The 23,382-nt window shown below is 46.9% G+C and overlaps 1 pseudogene; it reads left to right on the top strand.

Moving 5' to 3' along the window:
* LOC147596545 (non-lysosomal glucosylceramidase-like) overlaps positions 1–23,057 on the top strand; it is a 50,700-nt pseudogene extending 27,643 nt beyond the window's left edge.
* The last annotated feature ends 325 nt before the right edge of the window (positions 23,058–23,382 follow it).

Here is a 23,382-nt window from a genome sequence, read left to right as displayed (position 1 = left end):
AAAAAAAAGCCTAAGAGAGCCCTTAAGAGCCCTTAGTGTGCTGCCAAAAGGATCTAGTACAGGGCAACTGCTGGAAGCTGTCGAGCGAATGTTAGAACAAGAAAAGGCTACAGTCATGGTTGCTGCTGTAGGTGCAGCCGTTAAACCGTTGATATCAATAAAGCGGCGCGTGATTAACTGTCTGTAACCCCCATTCCCTCTTCCCGCCCCCCCCGCCCCCCATCCCTGTCCCGCTCAGGGTGCAGGGGAGGGAGGTAGAGATGGTGTTAAGCCTGGGAAGAGGGAGGGGTGGGGGGAGGTTGTCTTGTTCCTTTTTTCATTATCCTGCTTTGGTTTTAGTGATGGTCTGTTTTTTGCCTGTAGCGGTGGCTTTAAGGATCCCTCCCTATTCTTGTCTTAAACCTCGGGTTTTAGTTTTCTTTCCTCCTCTATGCCCGGGGCCACGGCCGCCGCCAGGCGCCCCCACCCCCCGCCCCTGACATGGTTAACAGATACTCCTGTCTGAGTCGAGCTTTGTATAAGTGGAAGGACCGTTCCCTCTTATAACATGGGGGAAGGGATACGCTCATGTCTTTACAGGAGCAGTAAACAAGTGGATCCCTGTCTGTCTCATCTGCGGGTATTTCAGAACATGTTTGATTGACCTGCCAGATACCGGTCGGACAGCAACTCTGTGTAAAACAGCAGCAACCACGAGTGCTGAGTGCTAAAACTACAAAAGATGGAACTTTTTGGGATCAGTAAAGATGGACTTCTGTCTATTTTATAACTATTCAAGAGCTAATGTTTCTAGAGGGGTAATGATTGTAAATGCTTTAAGATCTATAGATTGCAATGACACAGCTTGACGTAATCATGCGAGCACATATCAAAATCCAGACAGCATAAAAGACCTAAACGAAGCATACATAGCATTGAATCTGATTGCCAAGACAATACAGAGTTTTGGAAACTAAGTAAAATTATTGCTGCTTCAGTCTTTACACCTGGTGTGGCAAGTGCCTAGGCGTTAACTACGCTAAATAAATTGGACTGTTGGCTTGCTAAGCAAATAAATATAACTTCATTGGCACTATCAATGCTGTTAACCGATGTAGATTCTATATACTATGCTACTTTACAAAACAGAACCGCTGTTAGCCTGCAGAGCACATATTTTGACAGGCCTTGTTGCATGTGCTGGCCACACATGCAGCAACACCTAGTCAGTACTCTTTCACTGAATCTGCTGAGGGTATAAACAGAGGTGGCTCGGAGCGAAGGGGAGAGGACGGACCCAGAGCACACTTTATTTACAACAGGGGACGCCCTGAAGGTGCTGCGCCTGTCTCCCTTCTCTGCTCTGACCCGGCTGATAAACAGCCTCTTGCTCAGCGGTGTCTTTCGCATAGTTGGGTTAGTAACAGAATAGATCAGCAATAGATTTTTTTATTATTATTAGCACAAAATCATGATTGTCAGGATTTTGATGGGCTTTGCTGCATGAATCTGTCTGATCATTCGGAATCTATTCACAAAAGTATTCAAAACTTGCAAAAAGGAGTACAAAAACAGCAACAAAGTGATGGTTTTGATATTCAGAAATCTTTTGGTGACTTGATATAAGCTTGTTACTAATAGCTGTAGGATGCTTATTCATTCCTTTTATATATGTATTTTGATCTATATTCTGTGTCTTAAAATGTGTGCAGACTTTAACAGATAAAGCGTTGAAACAAGCCTCTTCTCATAAACAAAGAAGGGGGAGATGTGGTATTTCGCTGAGCCAGTACGGTATCAGTGAAAGCACACCGACCTTGGGGGAGGAATGCAATCATGCTCTCAGGAAGAAAGCCATGGAATGAGAAGGGAAGCTTTAAGATACAAAACATTGTTAGCAGAATTTATAGCTTGTTTCAACAGAGGCCTGCAGAAAACTAGTCATTGCTCTTATAGATAAGTTACTGGAGTTGTTATATCTATAATAGTAGAAGAATGTTATAGTAGAAAATTACTAGAAGGTAGTGAAACTTAGCTTTGCTTTGTAATCATGAATATGTATAACATGTGATCAGTAATTTTATTAACTAAGCTTGTGTGTGGCATAACTGGGTGGTTGCTGTCCTTGGTTAAAATCGGAATTGTGATACTAGGCATCATACTAGGCATAATCATTAACATACCATGCTTGCAAAAAATGATTAACAACTCAATACAGACAATCTGGCTAATCAAAAAAAAAAAAATAAAAAAAAAAAAAAAAAAAAAAGGGGAGATTCAGTAGAGGCCTACATGAACCTAGTTGATATTGTAGTAAAATAAGGTCAGGAGTACCAAAAAGGGCCATAGGAGGACCATGTTATTTTGGAAAATTGATAGTGTTTGCTCCACCTATGAGAACATTACGGTATCATACGCGAGCAAGAAGATCGCTAAAAGTATTGACTCCCCATTGTGACGGCAATTTAACCCTGTTGGGTACAGCTGAGCAGATAGCATTATCTTTATTTGTTCCTTGGGCAGCAACTGCAAAAACTTTAGCTAACTTAAATAAATTAGCTTGGTGGGCACAAAAGCAAATGAATTTAACCTCTAGCATGTTATCAGGATTATTAGAAGACATGGATAGCATGCGTCATGACATTTTTGTAGAATCTAGCAGCCATTGATTTTTTGTTATTAGCGCATGGACATGAAGATTTTGAAGGTATGTGTTGCATGAATGTTTCTGATCACTCTAAGTCGATACGCTATCTGTTGGCAGAGTTATGATGCAACATGCATGCAATACAAGTGGAAAGCAGGTTAACAGACTGGTTGAAATCCTTGGGGGTCACAGGCTGGCTAAAAGATTTGATAGTTTGTGGGTTGGTATTATTGATGGGTTTGCTGTTGACACTGATGCTTTTGGGGTATATTTAAAAATGCTTTGTGAAAGCTATGGAACGTATGATGAAAGTGGGTCTGGATTGTTCAAAACAAAAAGGGGGATTTGTTGGATACCTGGAGTATCAGGGACACTTAGTGAACAATCCAGACCGAATGGAATTGTTATGTTTGTGAGCAGCAGGCCTCAAGGACATCACTGAAGCCGCTTGTGAGAAAGTACTGAAGCTGCCTGTAAGAAAGTACTGAAGCCACCTGTGAGAAAATAATGAGGCCGCCTGTGAGAAAGTAATGAAGCTTCCTGTGAGAAAGTAAACGAAGCAACCTTGAGAAGAAGGAAAACAGCTGGCATACGTGACTGGGGGCTGAACATGAAGCAGGGTGCAGGTGGAGAGAGCCGTGCGCGTGAACATAGAGACTTAACGAATCATATTTTAGCTAGGAGCGCGTGCATGATATAGTTAACCAATTGGTAGAGAGCTTGCGCATGATACAGAATTAGAAGGGCTATATTAACCGGGATGTATCAACAATAAATCGGCATTTGCTTGATCATATTGGTCGTCAGCAGTGTCCGTTACTTCCGCGTCAACAAAGGACCATTCCCTCTTATGATGTGGGGAAAAGGATATGCTTGTGTCTCTACAGGGGCAGTAAACAAGTGGATCCCTGCTCGATGGGTACGACCGGCGCTCCAAGCTGCCTTGCGTTCCTCGGACTGTTAACAAGCTGTGTGGCAGCTCCATGGACGTCAGTCATGGAAAGAACAAACGTGTGGGTAGCTATGGCTAATGTCACAGGACAGCATGCCATTTGTCTGTCTGTATCATCTGCAAATAACCCTTTCAGAACATGCTTGGTTGACCTGCCAGCATATATACATATATGGTGGCAACTCTGTGTAAAACAACAGCAGCCGCGAGTGCTGAGTGCTGAACCACAAGAGATAGAACTTTTGGGGTCATTAAAGATGGACTTCTGTCTATTTTGTTAACTATTCAGAAGCTAATGTTACTAGAGGGGCAGTGATTGTAAATGCTTCATACATTGCAATGACACAGTGTGGTGTAATCATGCGAGCACTAACCTATCAAAATACAGCACTACTCCAGTGGCCTCCCTGATGGTGTGTTTTTCGTATATGGAGACCGTGCGTGGGCAGGGATACCCTCCCATATAAAAGGGGTCCCCTGCACCATAGGAAACTTAGGGGTGTTTATACCCAATAATACAGTGATTTTACAGCATAAAAGACCTAAATGAAGTACACAGAGCTTTGAATCTGACTGCCAAGACAATATAGAGTTTTGGAAACTAAGTGAAATTATTGCTGCTTCAATCTTTGCACCTGGTGTGGCAAGTGCCCAGGCATTAGCTACGCTAAATAAATTGGGCTGTTGGCTTGCTAAGCAAAGAAACGCAACTGCACTGGCACTATCAACGCTGCTAACTGATGTAGATTCTATACACTACGCTACTTTACAAAACAGAACCGCTGTTTGCCTGCAGAGCACATATTTGACAGGCCTTGTTGCATGCGCTGGCCACGCATGCAGCAACGTCTAGTCAGTACTGTTCCACTGAATCTGCTGAGGGGATAAACAGAGGTGGCTCAGAGCGCAGGGGAAAGAAAGGACCCAGAGCACACTTTATTTACAACAGGGGACGCCCTGAAGGTGCTGCGCCTGCCTCCTTTCTCTGCTCTGACCCTGCTTATCATCACCCTCCTGCTCAGCGGTGTCTTTGGCGTAGTTGGGTTGGTAACAGAACAGAGCAGCAATAGATTTTTTATTATTAGTACAAAATCATGGTTGTCAGGATTTTGATGGGCTTTGCTGCATGAATCTGTCTGATGATTTGGAATCTATTCACAAAAGTATTCAAAATTTTGCAAAAAGGAGAACAGAAACTGCAACAAAGTGATGGTTTTGATATATTCAGAAATCTTTTTGGTGGGTTGATAAAAAGCTTATTACAAATAGCTGTAGGATGCTTATTCATGCTTTTTATATATGTATTCTGATCTGTATTCTGTGTGTGTTGAAATGTGTGCAGACTTTAATAGATAAAGCGTTGAAACAAGCCTCTTCTCATAAACAAAGAAGGGGGAGATGTGGGTATTTCACTGAGCCAGTACGGTGTCAGTGAAAGCACACTGACCTTGGGAGAGGGATACAATCATGCTCGCTGGAAGAAAGCCATGGAATGAGAAGGGAAGCTTTAAGATACAAGACCCTGTTAGCAGAATTTATGGCTTGTTTCAACAGAGGCTTGCAGAAAACTAGTCACTGGCCTTGTAGATAAGAAGGTTGCTGGAGTTGTTATGTCTGTAATAGTAGAAGAATACTGTAGTAGAAAGTTACTAGAAAGTAGTGAAACTTAGTTTTGCTTAGCAATCATGAATATGTATAACGTGTGATCAGTAATTTCCTTGGCTAAGCTTGTGTGTGGCATAACTGTTGATTGGACAAGAATGAAATAAGGATGAATTATGTTACTGCAGTAGTTCAGCGCCGATCGGGACCAGACTCCACAGTCTCTCTCCCACTCCCCCCACCCTCTGAGAGAATAGGGGGAGATAATATAAGAAAAATGGCTCGAGGTTTGAGATAAGGACAGGGAGAAAATCCTTAAAGTTACCGTCGCAGGCAAAACAGACTCGACTTGGGGAAAACTATTCATTCATTACTACAAATAGCAGGATAATAAGACAGAGAACAAGATCACCTCCCTCCACCCCTCCCTCTTCCCAAGCTTAACATTATCTCTACTACCTTCCCCTCCCGAGCGGCACAGTGGGGAAGAGGGAATGGGGGTTGCGGTCAGTTCATCACACGTTGTTTCACGCCGCTGCTTCATGGTCGGGGGAAGAACTCCTCACATTCCTTCCCTGCTCTGTTGTGGGGTCCCACCCGTACACCACAGTCCTTCGTGGAACTGCTCCGGCGTGGGTCATCTCTTCCACGGAGTTCAGTCTCTCCAGAACAGCTGTCCCAGCGGGCCCTCCACGGGCCACAGCCTCCTTCAGGCATCCACCTGCCCTGATGTGGGGTCCTTCACGGGCTCCAAGTGGATCTCTGCCCCTCCATGGACTTCCATGGGTTGCAGGGGGACAACCTGCTCCACCATGGTTGTCACCACAGGCTGCAGGGGAATCTTGGCCAGGAGCCGCATTACTCCTCCCCCTCCTTCTGAACTGACCTTGGCGTCTGCAGCCGTTCCTCTCACAAGAAAAGTTTTTCACAACAGGCTGGCAGATGCCTCTCAGAATCTCTTCACATCATCCATCTCATCTCCTCTCCACTTCTTGCAGCTGGGCTGGGCCGAGTCGGGCCCAGTCGGCCGCCTGGCAAGAGGCCAGAGGGTGAGGTCTGCAAGGCCCATGAGGCCTGCGCCTCCGCCTCTGCCCCCTCTCAGCTTCTTCACATCTTCTCTTCTCTCTTCTTTTTTTTTCTGTTTTACCTTTCTTAAATACGTTATCGCAGAGGCGTTATCACGGGCCATTCTCCTACCAGTTGACTCGGCCTTGGCAAGCAGCAGGTCCGCCCTAGGCCTGGCCGAGTCCGCTAGACAAAGTGGAGCAACTCCTAGCAGTTTCCTACAGAAGCTACCACCTTAGGCTCCCCCTCACTAAACAAAACCACAACAGTTACTCTTGAAAGAAGCCATTATTATAATTATAGTTTTGTTGACCATGGCATGTGTTCTCCCTTGTATTTTACGATGTCTACAAGCAGCCCTCACAAGAACTTTTGATAGAAGCGCATATGCTGTGCTGTTAAAACAAGAAGGGGGAATTGTTGGGGACAACAAGTATCACAAGCCATGGGAATGAGAAACAAGGGACTTTCCGAGAGAAGGAAAACAAGATAAAGGACACCTGGTGGTGGTTGGGTGATCAGAGGGTATATAAGCACCTAAGCTGTAACAATAAATGATTTTCGCTTAGCATGCAGCGGGGGTCTGTGACTACGTTCCCACACCGTGCCACCCCTGGGGCACATTGTGTATGGCTGAGGGGGTTGCATGCTTTCACTGTGCCATGCCGTGCCATCCTAGCACTCAGTGTTTGTGGCCGAGGGGCTGCATGCTCTTGCTGTGCCATGCTCTGCCATCCCAGAGTGCCGCACGTGTGACCGAAGGGGCTGCCAGCTCTGGCTGTGCTATTTACAGGGGCAACGTTGGTCACCTACCCCTGGTATGGGGCGGGTTACTCCCATCACCCTCAGCTCTGCCCTGCCACGGGAGAGAGAGGTGCTGGCCCAGCGGGTGCCTGTGCCACTGGTCCCAGCTACCATGCAGAGGGTGTCCTGGTTCTGGCTAGCATAGAGTTAATTTTCACCTGAGCTGGGAGAGGAACTGGAGCTGGTGGCTCCTGTGGCTGGGGGACACAGCTGGGGTAAGTTTACCCAAATGAGCCAAAGGGCTGTTCCACACCATGTGACATCATGCTCAGTAAATAAAGGGGGAATGGGGACTGTGTTGAGAGGCAGGTTGGGTTTTTTTGTTTCTTTGTTGTTTTTTTTTTCTGGGTGTTTGTTTTTTTTTTTTTGACTACTAGAGAGGGAGATGGGCATCAGCATCTGCTGTGAGCTATTGTACTGTAAAGTACATGCTTAAGTATTTCCTGCTATTGTTTTGATTTTTTTTTTTCAATCTCTATTTTGTTTTCCTCTGTTGTTCTCTTAAACTGTTTTTATTTCAACCCCTGAGTTTTGCTGCCTTTTCTTTCCTGATTCTCCTCCCCATCCCGCGGGGGGGGGGGGGCAGTGAGGCAGGGGGAGTGAGTGAGTGTGTGGTCTTTTAGCTGCTGAGTGGGGCTAAACCAGGACAGAGTATTGCAGTGACTTTCCCCAATATTTCTGTGGCTTCCTCCTCTGCCTCTAAATTCTTCTCTAAATTTCTTCTACCTCTCACTCTTGTATTAGAGACTTTGTATATTAGTTATTATAGACTTTGTAAGTAATTGATAATAACTTGGATATTGTCATACCATCAGCACCCTCTACTTTCTGTAGTTTCTTCCTCATGTAGAGTGCTGCCTGACCAATGAATAACATATTAAAAAGTCTATAATTATTTTCATCCTCAGGTTCTAAATTAGTCCACTTCTGAGCTGCTTCACATAATCTTTCATAGAAGACCAATGGGAGTTCTTTAACTCCCTGTTGTATTTCATAAAGTTTTGCCCAGTTCAGTGGTTTTTGAATCCCATGTGGAGTCTCATATAAAATAAATTTTTGGTTTTCTTTTATTCTTTGGAACTCCCCTCCAATATTTGAGTCCTACCCAGGGTCCCCCCCTTGGAAGGCAGAGATTCATATTAAGCACCTCTCCATGTTCCTGGACTACCTCTTCCCTAGCTTTCTCTGTCGTGGTCATTCTTTCCTCAGTAGTAAATAAATATTCCAACAAAGCCTGAATGTCACTCCAGTTTGGATTGTGTGTCATCATCACAGTCTCTTAAGAGTACTACAGAATCATAGAATAGTTAGGTTGGAAGGGACATGCATTCCAGATTGTCCTGACACAATCCTACTGCTTTTTTTCCAATTTAATAAATCCAAAGTAGTAAATGGTACACGTACATGAATAGGACCACCACCAGGACCAACAGCCTGTCTAGGAGGGGCTTGTACACTAGGTTTTTGGCCCTTTGTCCTTCCAGCTATCGAACTACCAACTTTATCATCATCCAAACCCTCAGACTCAGCTTTAGGGATATCTTTTTAGGAGGTGCAACTAACAACTGAATTTCCTCATCATTTTTCTCTGTATCATTCTCATTATTCTAAAATTATATTGATTAAGCATTTTGTGTCATATAATATTTCCTCCCTTTGAGACTTATTTAATTTTTTCAGTAAATCTCATTTACTTATAACTAATTTCCATAATCAGTAATACAAAAAGTATTATTAACACTACTACTAAAATTCCTTTGATAGATTCCATATTTTGATATGATTTTGTATAATTCATAAAAAATGAGAGAGTGTTAACTTTAAAGGTCTTATTTCTTTAGAAATCCATTGTTTCTGTTTTGGAAGGGGGGGAAATGTTATATGACATAAAAATGATTAATCAGCATAATTTTACAATAATATGATTTTTGAAAATTAAATATCAACATGAGGTGATTCTTGCTAACTACAGAACTGTAGTCACATAGGTTAAATTTTATATGAAATCTATTTGTCCTTAGAGGGAACAGGGAGTCTTAGAGCTATTAAAATATCTCGTTTGTTAGCCTAGCATGTCTGGGGTAATTAAGAAAGGTGGCAGAACAAAGGTAGGCCTCAAACACCAGCTGTGGAGATAGGCCCTGAGCCATTACTTTGGAGCCAGAAAATCAAGGAGCAATGCGACCTGTTCTCAAGACCATGTATGGAGATTTTAAGGAGGGGTTTGACCAGTGAATTTGAGGAAGGGGCGCTCCGATGACCCCCAAGACCACCAGAAGACCCTTGACTCAAAAGACTGAGCATGTGCAAGTGGATGGGAAATATGATAATGATTACTAGGAAAACTGAGGATTATGTATTAGTGTTCTGGGAATTATTAATGATTATGCATGAAATCACTAAATATATTCTGTCCAGATTTCCAGACCAGCATGCACGCTAGGTGGAAGGATCCCCCGTGCATCCAGCACCACAATAAAGAATGCCTGCTTCTTAATGCTACATTGGTGTTAAGGAGTTTGATACCAGATTCAGTGACATGGGGATTGCTCCACCACGAGTGCACCAATGAACAGGCAAAATCACAGAGAATATATGTTGCAAAATCATACATATTCAACAGATTTCCGAGACCTCATTAATATATGCAAATATTTATCTTTGCATACGCAGAGGTTCTTTCTGGTGGTCTTTACGAGGCCTCTGGTGGTCGAGGGATGAAGTAAATACTCCTCCTCACTGCGTTTGCTAGTTGAACTCTGAGTCTCTCTTCCATATAGGGTCTTGTCTTGGCTCATCGCTCTGCTTGTAAATTCCTTAAGCCCCCCCTTATCTTGATTTCGGCTAGTGTTTGCTGAAAGTACTTTGTTATGTTAAATTTTATGACTCTGCTGTTCTTTTTCTCAAGGTCAGTTTACATTTTCACACCAGGATTACATTAACTTGGAGCCAACTCTATCAGCTGTGTGGGGACTCCAAGCCCCATGCAGCTCTAGTGACTTTGCTGGGATGACCTCATGCAAGCGAGTCCAGAATAAAGTCATGACTCCCCCAGCCTCCGTAGCACTCTGGCCTATGAAGTCAGGAATGAAGCGCATGGGTCAAACTTATCAGAAGGCAGCAGGTTCCTGGAAAGCCATGAGCAGGAAGGATGTAGGGGAATGGGAAGGGAGATGGCAGATGCAATGCTGCCTTACTCTCTGGCAGCAGCAAGACCATTGCTGTACACTGGATCCCCATGGGAACCAGCACCTTGCATGGAGCATGAACAAGCATGGTTAGGGTTTGAGAAAGGGGATTACTTGACTTGAGATGGAAAACATGGGTCCTGGCAGAAGAGTGGGAAAGCCTGCATGTTTCACTGGGGGAAGGGAAGGAATTTGAACCTCCACTGAGACTTGATATTTGGAAAAAATAGGCCTCTCTCCAAAAGCAGAGATCAGGTGGCTGAAAACTGTAGTGAAGCAATTCAGGGTGGGGAGAAATAAGGTGCAAAGAGGGGTGAGGAGGATAGTGGCTCTGCAGCTACTCTGGGTGTAGGTGGCTCCTCTAGTCCCAGGAGCCTCTGGGTCTGGGCACCCTGGCCCCCGAGGCTGAAATATGAGCTAATGCTGGCAGCACAGCTCCCCACCTGAGGCCTTTGATCCTTCATTCTCACCTCTCCTCTTGGCTGCCCTTCACTCCCCCACCAGAGAGCACTCACCTTCCTGTGCTCCCCATCCCCAGCACTCATATTTCCCAGCCGAGGTGTTCACTGCTGCCTTCTCTCTTCTCCCTCCCTACCTCCCTATCAGCTGTTGAGTAAGGTGACATTGGAGTGCCTGCCGGTGTCTAATCATAGAATAATAGAATAGTTAGGGTTGGAAGGGACCTTCAAAGGTCATCTAGTCCAACCCCCCTGCAAGGAGCAGGGACATGCCTGACTAAATCAGGTTGCTCACAGCCTCATCCAGCCTGGCCTTGAACATTTCCAGGGATGGGGCATCAACCACCTCTATGGGCAACATGTTCCAGTGTTCTACCACCCTCATTGTAAAAAAAATGTTTCCTAATATCCAATCTAAATCTACCTCCCTCTATTTTAAAACCATTACCCCTAGTCCTGTCACAACAGGCCCTACTGAACAGTCTCTCCCCAATCTCAGCATGAGCCTTGCTCATGGCATGTCTGTGTGCCCAGCTGGGGTGGCACTCATGTGTGTCTGCAAGGACCCTGGAGTCTATGTGTGTGTGTACGTGTAGTCACACTTGCTCTAGCTGACAGGGTAGCTGCTACCTGTGAGGTGTGAGTCAGGCCAGCAGTGAGCTCTGCTTGTGCATATGGATGCATACGCACATGCCATGGTATGTGCATGTCTGCCCCCTTGCCCTGGTGAAGGACTGTTGGTGCATAGTTGTTTAGAGCATAGTCCAGTTGTTAGAGCATAGTCACAGTTGTACTCTCAGACCCTACTGCAAGCTAGGCAGAGAGCCGACTATTCTTACTGTTTCCGTGCTTTTATACCCATAGTTCCTCTAACCACCACCAGGTGTCCCTTATCTTTTTCCCACCACGAGGTGTCCTCCATTTTGCTTCTCTTAGAAAGTCCCTTATTTTTCAGTCCCAGGGCTTCTGATATTCCTTGCCCCCAACTGTTGACGCGGAAGTCACGGACACTGCACACGACCAATATGATCAAGCAAATGCCGCTTTATTGTTGATACATCCCGGTTAATATAGCCCTTCTAATTCCCTATTGACGTGCGGAAAATGGACTCCACAATCTGTAAGATTGTAAAGTAGGTATGTTTATTCAGCGCTGGGCAGCACAGGGGGGTAGTCCCACCAAAACCGTGCGCGCCTTACGTGGCAACTCACTTTAAATTTATACAACCAAATGTTACATATACATAAAGTTTCACAATACGCCTATACATATGCATGACCTATCCCCGCTTCGTATTAAAATTAGTCCCAAGGGGTCATTTTCATAAACTCCTCCTGTCTGGGCTTGCGCAGTGCCTCCTGGTGGTGGTCGTCGGGGGTCGTGGGGATGAAGGCAGGTGACTCCTCTTCGTCACCGCTAGTAACCTTTTGTTCTTGCGCAAACTCAGTTATCCCTTGGCTTTCATTCAAGCTGCAGGGTCGGTTTTAGCTGGTTCTTGAAGCAACCCCCCTAGTCCTTACCGGGAACTGTCTTTCGTGAAGAATTGCAAGACTTTCTGCTTCAAATAGTTTGCACAATGGTTAGCAAATTATTAAGCAAGTAGTTAACAAAACATTAAGCACTATTTATCAACTTGATTCCTTAGGATGCACAGCAATAATTAATCAATGCCATATCTATTAAGATTTCTTTAACTCCTTCTCTCAGTCCCCCCTTTTCTAGAAAATTAGTAAATTCTTTTACTGTATTTAATTTAATTCTAGTATAGTGTTTCTCTATCTAACATTTTTCAAAATATTTGTTAGACTCAAGCCTTTGTCGTAATTGGTTTCTTTTCCATTCACTGTAGGAATCTCCTGTATTCTTAAAACACCACAAGCCGCATCGAATTGCTATACAAAGGATTATGGATCTATTATTAATCCACATTCTACCTTCTCAGTTTAAGCTTTAGGGGTCCCTGAACTTCAGAAGTCCAGAGTTTTTGTGGTGCCTTTTTTACCCTAGTGTGGTGTATCCAGGCATTCTGCTCTCTGATCTTGATTGCTGTAAAGGAGGTGAGGAGTACCTGGTATGGTCCTTCCCACTGTGGTTCCAAGGTTTTTTCTGCAAGAGACTTTACATATACATAATCTCCAGGTTGTATATCATGCACAGGTTCATCTAGACCTCTTCCCCGGGTCCCAATTACATGCTTTCCAATTTTATTGAGCTGTTTGCCCAATGCCACCATGTAGAAAGTCATAATTTCATCCCCAGCTTGCGTAGACATTCCCCTCTGTATTCCATAGGGTCGTCCATACAGAATTTCAAAGGGGCTCAGTCCTTCCTTTGCCCTTGGTCTCGTTCGTATACGCAGAAGGGCTAAAGGGAGTGACTGAGGCCACGTTAAGTTTGCTTCTTGTCCCAATTTCACAATTTGCTGTTTGATTAAGTGATTCATTTTCTCTACTTGGCCACTCGACTGAGGGCGGTATGGGGTATGAAGTTGCCAATCTATTCCCAAATGGTGACTAATTTGTTGTACTATTTTTGAGACAAAATGTGGTCCTCTATCAGAGGATATGGTTGCTGGAACCCCAAAACGTGGTATTATCTCTTGTACCAACACTTTAGTTACCTCCCGAGCCTTGGCTGTCCTAGTTGGGAACGCTTCTGGCCAACCTGAAAAGGTATCAGTTAATACCAGCAAATAGCGATACCCCCCCCTTTTCTTGGAAGTTCTGTAAAATCAACCTGCCATTGTTGTCCAGGCCCATTGCCCTTCCCAATCTGGCCCATTTCTGGTTTGGAAGTATTTTTTTTGGATTAGTCTGGAGGCAAAGGTCACACTGTTGAGTCACCTGTCTCACTGTGGTAATTAGAGCCCCTTCTATTCTCACCTTCATTTTGGCCACTTGTTTTGCCTCTCTGTCCGCCAGTTCATTCCCTTTCTCCAAATCGGAGCTCACTCTCTGGTGTGCCTTAATATGCATAATTGCCACTTTCTCAGGGAGCTGGACAGCTTCTAGTAGCTTCAAAATTTCTTCTGCATGTTTGATTTTTTTTTTTTTTTTTTTTTTTCCCCTGGGAGTTCAATAGTCCTCTTTCTTTCCAGATTGCTCCATGTGCGTGCACAACTCCGAAGGCATATTTTGAGTCCGTGTAAATGTTCACAGTTTTGCCCTGGGCCAACTCCAGGGCTCGGGTTAGGGCAATTATTTCTGCCTTCTGTGCGGAGGTGTTCATGGGCAAAGGCCCTGACTCTATTACCTGCTGGCTGGTAGTGATGGCATATCCCGCATGTCGATTGCCATTTAAGACATAACTGCTCCCATCTGTGAACCAGTTTTCCCCATTTTCCATGGGGCTATCCTTCAGGTCTGGGCGGCTTGCATATGTTGCTTCGATGGTTTCCAAACAGTCATGGTGCACTGGTTCTCCTGTGTTCCCACTGAGAAAAGAAGCTGGGTTGACAATGTTAGTGACCACGATTTCCACATCGTCCTGTTCTACTAATACAGCTTGATATCTCAGGAATCTTTGTGGAGAGAGCCAGTGCCCACCCTTTGCTTCCAGTACTGCTGATACTGTATGAGACACCAAAACAGTCATTTTCTGGCCCAGGGTAAACTTTCGGGCTTCCTGTATGTTCAGTATCACAGCTGCAACCGCCCGTAGGCATCCAGGCCAACCCTTTGCAGTGGCGTCTAACTGCTTAGAGAGATAGGCAACTGCCCGTCGATATGGACCCAGATCTTGTGCTAATATTCCCAGGGCAATACCCTGTTTCTCATGGGAGAAAAGAAGAAACGGCTTACTCACATCTGGGAGTCCTAAGGCCGGGGCCGACATCAACGCCTTTTTCAGTAGCTCAAAGGCTCGTTCGGTCTCTTTGTTCCACTCAAGGTGCTTCTGCTCAGTAGCTGTCAGAGCATACAGTGGTTTAACAAGCAGTCCATAATTATAGATCCACAATCGGCACCACCCGGTCATTCCCAGAAAAGTCCGTAACTACTTTACTGTCTGAGGTCTCTGAGTCTGGCATATTGCCTCTTTGCGGGCCTGTCCCAAAGTTCTCTGCCCCGCACTAATTTCATAGCCCAAATAATTCACTTTACGTTGCATTACCTGGGCTTTCTTCTTAGAGACACGGTATCCCTGGAGTCCCAAGAAATTCAACAGACTCACTGTCCATGCCATACAGTCTTCCTCTGTTTTCGTGGCAATCAGGATATCATCTACATACTGCAACAATTTTCCTTCCTCAGATGGGGTTTCCCAGGATTCTAAGTCTTTTGCAAGCTGATTCCCAAAAATGGTAGGACTATTTTTAAATCCTTGTGGCAACACCGTCCAAGTGAGCTGGGTCTTCCGACCACTTTTAGGGTTTTCCCATTCGAATGCAAACAATTTTTGACTGGCTTCATGGAGAGGGAGGCAAAAGAAAGCATCCTTCAAATCTAAAACAGTAAACCAAATTAGTTCAGGTGTTAACACAGTCAGCAGGGTATATGGATTGGCCACTACTGGGTAGAGGTCTTCAGTTATCTTATTCACTGCCCGTAAGTCTTGGACCACCCTATATGACCCATCGGGTTTCCGAACAGGTAATATAGGGGTATTGAATTCTGACTCACACTCCTTTAATAGTCCTAACTGTAGAAATTTTTCTATCACCGGCCGGATTCCTTCTCTGTCTTCCTTCTTTAGGGGATATTGTTTAATTCTTACCGGTCGTCGGCCTTCCTTAACCTTAACTTCAACAGGTGGAGCACTTTTCGCCCTTCCAGGTACATCAGTAGCCCATACCCCCGGGTACACTTGGTTTAGGATTTCCTCATTAATTTTTCCTTCTGAGGGGAGACTGGTTAAGGTTAGACTCAATATCTGAATATATTGCTGATCTTTTACCTCCAGAGTAATTTCTCCTTTTTCAAATATAATCTTTGCTCCCAATTGTTCCAATAGATCTCTTCCCAAAAGTGCTTTCGGGGAGTTGGGCATATATAAAAATTTGTGGATACCCCATTGTTTTCCCAATTTGTATTTTAGAGGCTTACAAAAATATGCCTTTTCACTTTGGCCAGTCGCTCCTTTTACCATGACATAATCATTTCCCAGGGGCATCAAAGCTTGATTCAGAACCGAATATGTTGCCCCTGTATCTACTAAGAATTCTACTTGTTGTTGTTTTTCCCCTAGCTTAATTATAACCAGTGGATCCGCTAGGGTAGACTCCCCAGGTTCCCGTCAGTCTTCTATCACATTAGCTATCCTCGCATTCGCCGGGATCCTCCGGCCTTCTTTCTTGTTCCTTGAGCATTCCTTTTTCCAGTGGCCAAAGCCCTTGCACATTGCACACTGATCCTTTTCCAACCCCAACCGAGGCTGATTTCGCCTACCTCTCCACTCCCCATCTCCCCGAACGACAGCCACCAACCTTCTTTGTCCCTGCCGATACCCTTCTTCTCTATTACTGAACACTCTCCAAGCCTCATCCAGCAATATCTCTAAATTCCTGCTTTCCGCAGGACGCAACTTTTGAAGCTTTCGTCTTATGTCCCCCGTAGACTGACCCAGGAACAGAGAAACTAGTTGCTGTATCCCTACCTCAGACCCCGGGTCCAGCGGCGTGCTACGACGCATCACATCCCTCAGGCGATCCAGGAATTCAGATGGAGACTCGGAAGGACCTTGTTTAATTGCATATAAGGCTGACCAATTTATAGTCTTAGGGATTGCCCGTTCCATCCCCTTCGAAATCCACTCCTGATATTCCTGCAATCTTTCCATATGTACTGACCTGTTTACCTCCCATTTCGGGTCCTGGAGGGGGAAGTGTTCCTTAACATCTCCCCCGGTAACTTTATAATAATCCTCGGCTAGATTTCCTGCCGTTTTTAAAATCAACTGCTTCTTCGTTTCAGTCATGTATTCTAATAGCAGTTGTATGTCTTTCCAGTCCGGATTATGTTGTTTTACAATGAACTGGAAATGTTTAGCCACACTTACCAGATCGCTTCTGTAATCTTTAGCAATTTTTCTCCACTCTCCCAAGTCAGCGGTGGAGAAGGGTACTTTAATTAACATTGTTCCGCCATCCGGCCCCACCGCCTCCCGGAGGGGTGCTTGTAAGATTGTCGGAGCAGATTTCTGTCTAGTACGGGAAGATACAGGGCTATCAGGGGGATTCGATGTCCCTTCCGAGTCTGCGTCCTGGTCCTGTGATCAGGGGGGGAGGTTTAAACAATTCACTTAAATCTTGTTCTGGAACCTGGCGTACTTTATCTGCTTTCGTACACCTCTGCCCAATGCTGCATGATGAACAGCACCTTTTTAACCTGCCTCCACCCCCCTTGTTCTCCCGTTCGAGTGCGAGCACCATAGGATCCTGCGGGGATATCATCCCACAGTCCCTTTGCCACTCTGGGTGATTTCGTAGGGTAAAAAAAACATATCTGCATACGACACCTCGTCCCATTTCCCTTCTCTTCTAAGAAACAACATAAGCTGCAACAAAGTATTGTAATCCAACGTTCCATTAAACGGCCACTTGACTTCACCCTCTAACTTATACAATGGCCACCACTGATTGCAATATTTAATAAGAGTCTTTTTACTTTCCGTACCTCCACCCCCAGCAATATCTTTCCAGTGGGCGAGTATGCAGCCCAGGGGGCTTTTCCTTAATATTCCCCCTTGAGTGTTACCCATTTTATATTTCCTCTGTGAGAGGGTCTCAATGAATGATTCAAATTTAGACTAACTATTTCACTCCTCCACACCACACTTACAATCAATCACTCAACCACACTCTCTTAACCATACAGCACAGGGATCCCTCATTCATACCAGCCTTTTAAAGCAGCTGCAAAATGGTTGCAAGAACAAACTCACCTACTGATGTTAAACTATCTCCAAATCCGGGTTAAAGAGGCCCGCTTACCCTTCTCCTGCTTCTCATGTACCGATCATCAGCAGGTCCGTCCTGGCTCCCAGCAATGGGATGCAGCGGTTACCTCGGACTCGCTCGATCTACCCCCAAGATCGCTAGCGGCCGCTCTATCGGTCAGCGAGTCCCCTTTGATGCTCCAAACTAACCTGGGTACCCAACCAACGGGGACTATGCTGCACGCCAGACGTCTCTGCGTGATTTACCAGCTGCCCCAGCCACGCGTACGACTTACAGGCCCCTACCATTAAACATACCGTTTGGCCCGCGGCTTCAGGAGGTTGTTGTCTGCTCCTGCGGTGAGCGGCTGGCAGCGGAGGCTCCTCCGAGGAAAGTGCTCGGGGCGCGCCTAGGGGCGTCCGCTCCGCAGTCGATCCCGCAGCCAAGCAGAGATCCTCCTGGCTGGCTCGCCAAACTGACGTGTGGAAAACGGACTCCACAATCTGTGAGATTGTAAAGTAGGTATGTTTATTCAGCGCTGGGCAGCACAGGGGGGTAGTCCCACCAAAACCGTGCGCGCCTTACGTGGCAACTCACTTTAAATTTATACAACCAAATGTTACATATACATAAAGTTTCACAATACGCCTATACATATGCATGACCTATCCCCGCTTCGTATTAAAATTAGTCCCAAGGGGTCATTTTCATAAACTCCTCCTGTCTGGGCTTGCGCAGTGCCTCCTGGTGGTGGTCGTCGGGGGTCGTGGGGATGAAGGCAGGTGACTCCTCTTCGTCACCGCTAGTAACCTTTTGTTCTTGCGCAAACTCAGTTATCCCTTGGCTTTCATTCAAGCTGCAGGGTCGGTTTTAGCTGGTTCTTGAAGCGACCCCCCTAGTCCTTACCGGGAACTGTCTTTCGTGAAGAATTGCAAGACTTTCTGCTTCAAATAGTTTGCACAATGGTTAGCAAATTATTAAGCAAGTAGTTAACAAAACATTAAGCACTATTTATCAACTTGATTCCTTAGGATGCACAGCAATAATTAATCAATGCCATATCTATTAAGATTTCTTTAACTCCTTCTCTCACTATCATGCACAAGCTCTTTACTAATTGGCTAACTATATCATGCACGCGCTCCTAGCTAAAATATGATTTGTTAAGTCTCTTTGTTCACGCGCACGGTCCTCTCCACCTGCAGCCTGCTTGGCGTTCTGCTTTCAGTCACGTACACCAGCCTTTCCTCCTCCTTTCAAGGTTGCTTCATCACTTTCTCACAGATGGCCTCCATGATGTCCTTGAAGCCTGCTGCTCACAAACGTAACAACTCCATTCAGTCTGGATTGTTCACTAAGTGTCCTTGATTCTCCAGATATCCAACACCCAACAAAGGACCCCTGTGGCTCTGCCTGCCACCTTGCGCTGGTTGGGGCAGCCCTCCTGGGATGGGATGTGGCTCCAGGGTCCTCCCCTTGCCCATCCTGTGTTTGCAGACAAACCTCCAAAATGGAGCCAGCAAGGGGGAAATGCTTCTGGAGCTTAAAATACTTTTTTTTTGGGGGGGGGGGGGAAGGCAGAGGAGAAATCCTGGAGGGGGTAGCCACTGAGTACAGGAAGGCTTGCACTGAAGGACTTGTGTCTGCAAGATGTCCCAGAAGCTGCAGACGCTCATCCCATCCTCAGGCAGGAGGAGACCAGCCAGAGTCACTTGAGAAAGCATAACAGACAATGCCCAACACATACACACATGCAGTGGGGCTGGGAGATCCTACTCTCCTTCCCTGGGGAGCGCACCCTGAACAGGCCAGTGGAGCCCTCTCTTTTCCAGGTGCTTACCTTTGCTCCTTCCCCACAGATCCTACAGAAGCCAACTCACAAACTGAAGCAGCAGCTGGCAGGCTACTCCAAGTGTGTGGCCAGCTCTGTCACCGAGCTCATTCAGGCAGCCAAGGCCATGAAAGGTAAGGAAAGGTCCTGCTCAAAAGGGCAGGACTAAGGACTGAGATTAGGGTAGAGGGCTCAACAGCTGCTGGAGGAGGTAGGGCAAGTCAGAAATGAGGTCGCACGCAGGTTTAACCTGCCTCACTTCCTGCTTTTTCTAGGGACGGAGTGGGTTGACCCAGAAGACCCGACAGTCATTGCTGAGAATGAGCTGCTGGGAGCAGCAGCTGCCATTGAGGCTGCAGCCAAGAAGCTAGAGCAGCTGAAACCAAGGGCCAAGCCCAAGGTGTAGTGGTGCTGAGCCCCATGCACAGCTTGGGGCAGGCTGGGGCTCTCTTGCCTGGGCCTCAGCCAGATGTGAAAGGTCACGCATGGTGTTCTGGTTTTGTTAGTGAGGGGGGGCCTAAGGTGGTAGCTTCTGTAGGAAACTGCTAGAAGTCGCTCCCCTTTGTTCAGTGGACTCGGCCGGGCCTAGGGTGGACCTGCTGCTGGCCAAGGCCGAGCCAATTGGTAGCAGAATGTCCCGTGATAACGCCTCTGCGATAACGTATTTAAGTAGGGGAAAACAGGAAAAAGAGGAGGAGAAGATGTGAAGCAGCTGAGCAGGGGGGCAGAGAGGGGGAGGCGCGAGCCTCATGGGCCTTGCAGGCCTCACCCTCTGGCCTCCCGCCGGGCAGCCGACTGGGCCTAACTCGGCCCGGCCCGGCTGCAAGAAGTGGAGAGGAGATGAGAAGTGAATAAGATGTAAAAAAGATCCTGAGAGACGTCTGCCAGCCTGTTGTGAGGAACGGCTGCAGACGCCAAGGTCAGTTCAGAAGGAGGGGGAGGAGTAATATGGCTCCTGGCCAAGATTCCTCTGCAACTCGTGGTGAAGACCATGGTGGAGCGGGTTGTCCCCCTGCAGCCCATGGAGGTCCACGGAGGGGCAGAGATCCACCTGCAGCCCGTGGAGGACCCCACGCCAGAGCAGGTGGAGGCCTGAAGGAGGCTGTGGCCCGTGGAGGGCCCACTGGGGCAGCTGTTCTGGAGGGACTGCACCCCGTGGAAGAGATGACCCACGCCGGAGTAGTTTCATGAAGGACTGTGGCCCGTGGGAGGGACCCCACGCTGGAGCAGAGGAGGAATGCGAGGAGTTCTTCCCCTGACGATGATACAGCGGCGTAAAACAACGCGTGATGAACTGACCGCGACCCCCATTCCCTTTCCCCCCCCGTGCCGCTCGGGAGGGGAAGGTAGTAGAGATAATGTTAAGCCCGGGAAGAGGGAGGGGTGGGGGGAGGTTATCTTGTTCCCTGTCTCATTCTCCTGCTAGTTTTAGAAATAAATGAATAGTTTTCCCCAAGTCGAGTCTGTTTTGCCCGTGACAGTAACTTTAAGGATTTCTCCCTGTCCTTATCTCAAACCTTGAGCCGTTTTTCTTATATCATCTCCCCCTGTTCTCTCGGAGGGTGGGGGGAGTGAGAGAGAGACTGCGTAGTCTGGTCCCGATCGGGGCTGAACTACGACACATGGGAAGACCCATCCAACAGCCAGTCTCTTTTCCTGTGCTCCTGCTGCCTTCCACATCCCCAATGTGGAAGAGCAGGTTCGGGATCATCTGAGGAACTTAGGTGCACAAGTCCATGGGACCTGATGAGATCCATCCGCGGGTCCTGAGGGAACTGGCGGATGAAGTTGCCAAGCCACTGGCCATCATATTTGAGAAATCATGGTGGTCTGGTGAGGTCCCCGATGACTGGAAGAGAGGGAACATAACCCCAATTTTTAAAAAGGGGAATAAGGAAGACCCAGGTAACTACAGGCTGGTCAGCCTCACCTCTGTGCCTGGCAAGGTCATGGAGCAGATTCTCCTGGAAACCATGCTAAGGCACATGGAGAGCAAGGAGGTGGTTGGTGACAACCAACATGGCTTCACCAAGGGCAGATCATGCTTGACCAATTTGGTGGCCTTCTATGACGGGGTGACAGCATCAGTGGACAAGGGACGAGCAACTGACATCATCTACCTGGACTTGTGCAAAGCTTTTGACACTGTCCTGCATGACATCCTTCTCTCTAAACTGGCGAGACATGGGTTTGATGGACGGACCACTTGGTGGATAAGGAGTTGGCTGGATGGCTGAACTCAGAGAGTGGTGGTTAACAGCTCAATGTCCAAGTGGAGACCAGTCACGAGTGGCATCCCTCAGGGGTCCGTGTTGGGCCCAGCCCTGTTTAACATCTTTGTTGGCGACATGGACAGTGGGATAGAGTGTACCCTCAGCAAGTTCATTGATGACACCAAGTTGTGTGGTGCCATCGACACGCTGGAAGGGAGGGATGCCATCCAGAGGGACCTTGACAGGCTGGAGAGGTGGGCCCGTGCCAACCTCATGAAGTTCAACCAGGCCAAGTGCAAGGTCCTGCACCTGGGTCATGGCAATCCCAGGCACAAATACAGGCTGGGCGGGGAATGGATTGAGAACAGCCCTGAGGAGAAGGACTTGGGAGTGCTGGTGGATGAGAAGCTCAACATGAGCAGGCAATGTGCCCTTGCGGCCCAGAAGGCCAACCGCATCCTGGGCTGCATCAAGAGAAGCGTGGCCAGCAGGTCGAGGGAGGTGATTCTCCCCCTCTACTCTGCCCTGGTGAGACCCCACCTGGAGTACTGTGTCCAGTTCTGGAGCCCCCAACACAAGAAGGACATGGACCAGTTGGAGAAGGTCCAGAGGAGGGCCACGAAGATGATCAGAGGGCTGGAGCACCTTTCCTATGAGGACAGGCTGAGAGAGTTGGGGCTGTTCAGCCTGGAGAAGAGGAGGCTCCGGGGAGACCTTATAGCGGTCTTCCAGTACCTCAAGGGGGCCTACAAGAAAGATGGGGAGAGGCTGTTCAGTAGGGCCTGTTGCGATAGGACAAGGAGTAATGGTTTTAAAATAGAGGGAGGTAGATTTAGATTAGATATTAGGAAAAAAATTTTTACAATGAGGGTTGTAGAACACTGGAACATGTTGCCCATAGAGGTGGTGGTTGCCCCATCCCTGGAAATATTCAAGGCCAGGCTGGATGAGGCTCTGAGCAACCTGATCTAGTCGGGGATGTCCCTGCTCCTTGCAGGGGGGTTGGACTAGATGACCTTTGAAGGCCCCTTCCAACCCTAACCATTCTATGATTCTATGATTCTAATGTGCCCCCCACAGCCATCTTCCTGTTCTGCCTCATCTGTCCCAGCACCCCTGCCTGGGACTTATGCCCTGCTTTTGCCCGCAGCAAGCAGATGAGAGCCTGAACTTTGAGGAGCAGTTCCTGGAAACAGATAAATACATTGCTGCAGCCACGAACGTCCTGGTGAAAGCAGCCTCAGCAGCCCAGTGAAAATTAGTGGCCCAAGGAAAGGTAAGGCTGGAAAGGAGAAAGAAAATCTAGGGCTGTGGCGAGTTCTCCCTTTTCCTCAGGCTGCTTGCAGCCCTCAGGCCCCGTGGTAAGGGATGTGTGGGGCAGTGAGCCTCACGCCTCCTGTTTCGCAGGTGGGCACCATCCCTGCCAACGCAGTGAATGACTAACAGTGGTCCCAGGGACTCATTTCAGCTGTGAGTATCAAGGACATGCCTATAGGATCAGGGAGGACCCTCCCCTTCGCTTCTGCTACAAATGTGAGGATGCTCTGACTTGGTGCTTCTTCTCTGTGGAAGAAGCAGCCTTGCTTCGTGCTCCCTCTCCTACTAGCTGAAACATGGCATGGAAGCTGGTCACCCCCATTCTGTTATATGACATAAAATGCTTAAGCAATATAATTTTAGAATAATATGATTTTTGAAAATTAAATATCAACATGAGGTGATTCTTGCTAACTAGAGAACTGTAGTCACATAGGTTAAATTTTATATG

This window comes from Chlamydotis macqueenii, chromosome W (assembly GCF_036417535.1).
Source record: "Chlamydotis macqueenii isolate bChlMac1 chromosome W, bChlMac1.mat, whole genome shotgun sequence".
Taxonomy (NCBI): domain Eukaryota; kingdom Metazoa; phylum Chordata; class Aves; order Otidiformes; family Otididae; genus Chlamydotis; species Chlamydotis macqueenii.
The sequence above is the reverse complement of the archived record's forward strand: the minus strand, read 5'-3'. Positions and strand labels throughout refer to the sequence as shown.